This window comes from Leptidea sinapis, chromosome 40, assembly GCF_905404315.1.
Source record: "Leptidea sinapis chromosome 40, ilLepSina1.1, whole genome shotgun sequence".
NCBI classification, from domain to species: Eukaryota; Metazoa; Arthropoda; class Insecta; order Lepidoptera; family Pieridae; genus Leptidea; species Leptidea sinapis.
Genome location: NC_066304.1, coordinates 3,928,757 through 3,930,762, shown reverse-complemented (window position 1 = coordinate 3,930,762; position 2,006 = coordinate 3,928,757).

Genomic DNA, 2,006 nt, shown 5'->3' with positions numbered 1-2,006 from the left:
TTATAATACGTACTTTGCTGTAGTTTTAACATAAAAAAAATCTATATTTCCAACTTAATTTTAAATTGTTACGTAGTTATTGATGACAAATTAAAGACTAATTGAAATCAATTCTTTTTTATTTCTTGATAGGTATCTAATTTGTATCTCCCATCGGGCCATACAATATGTAATGACATAATAATTACAGACACACTGTTTTACCAGTGGGAGGCTCTTTTGTACAGATGCCGGATAGTTTTTGGATAGTACGAGTTACAACGACGCCTTCTCCCGCGGCGAAGCATTATTGTGTATCAGTCTGAAGAGTGCCGTAGCTTGTAAAATTACTGGGCAAATGAAACTTAAAATCTTTTGCCTCAAGGTGACGAGTACGAGTGATGTGCCGCAAAGAAAATTTGGGTTTTCAAACACGAAAGTTGTTTTGCTTAATAGCGTGAAGTGTCTGCTTTGATCATGCACAAACAATAAAATTTGGCTTTATAGTTCATTCGTAACTTATCACCTGCTATCTCAACGATGTTAATAATAACTTCAAGGTAACATTAGTTTATAAGATTGATGATTTTAAGTAAATATCGCCATTCTCAATCATAGTTTTCGAGGTAAAATAAAGCAAACATTTCATACTGGCTTACAATAGAAAATAAAGAACCACTAGCTGCTTCTGAAGACACGACTAACATTCTGAACTCAATACTGAATTACTTATGAATGAGCGTAACTTAAGTATTGTTAACTACTTGCGATAGATGGCGCTGAATGAGGCTGTGTTACTAAGCGCTACCAGAGGCACTGCTTATATTATATGGATGTTATAGTAAAATGCTTCTAATTTTTATATTTTCAAAAAAATATAAAAATTTTACATTTTATAAATAATTAATTATTAAAAAAATAATGATTGATGTTATCTAACGAAATTTTTTTTTCTGGTTTTGAAGAAGCACTGCTTATATTATATGGATGTTATAGTAAAATGCTTCTAATTTTTATATTTTCAAAAAAATATAAAAATTTTACATTTTATAAATAATTAATTATTAAAAAAATAATGATTGATGTTATCTAACGAGATTTTTTTTTTCTGGTTTTGAACGTATGTTCAATTTGTATATTATGTAAGTTATTTTCAACTCGTCTCTCGACTGGGAGTGTGGCGCCTCCTGTAATCCGGCTACTCGGAGGTGTGATTCGGAGGATGGTTTGAGGTCGGGAGTTCTGGTGCTGTGTGGCTCATGTTGACTGGACGTCCACACTAAGCCTGGTATTAATATGGACCCCCCGGAGGAGTCTGGGGGGTGCAGGTTAACTAAGGAGGGGCGAACCGGGCCAGGGGGGAAACCCAGCAGCCAAAAGTCCCCGTATCGGGCAGTAGTGGGATAGCGGCCGGGAGTGAGCGCTCAGTAACAGCCCGACCAATACAATCAGACCCGTCTCTTTTGCTTTTTTATATAATACTAGCTGACTCAGCAAACGTTGTATTGCCGATATTAAAATCGCGATACGAAAGTAACTGTTGATCGTAGATGGGTGAAAATTTGAAGTTGTATGTGTTTTTTAATGCTGACCATAATGAAACAAATTTAAAAAAAATGTCAAAAAAATAAAAAAAATAAAAATTGGCGTGGATGTTCCCTTAACATTTAGGGGGATGAATGATGGGACCTACCCAATATTCACTAAAAATTTCATGAGAATCGGTCAAGCCGTTTCGGAGGAGTTCAAAGTTTAACACCATGACACAAGAATTTTATATATTAGATTAGATTTGAATTCTTTTTATGTTAAAATTTGAAATACTAGTTGTACATTATTAATAATAATATACAATTGCGCTATAATAGCGACATTAAATAAACACACGGGTACAACTACATAACCGTGATCATAAAAAAATATTGAAAAATAAAAAAAATAAATCTTCTAAATAAATCAATTTTCCATAATATCATTTCCGAACAAGTTGTAAGAGTAAGACCGCGATTTAGCGTAAGCACTACCAC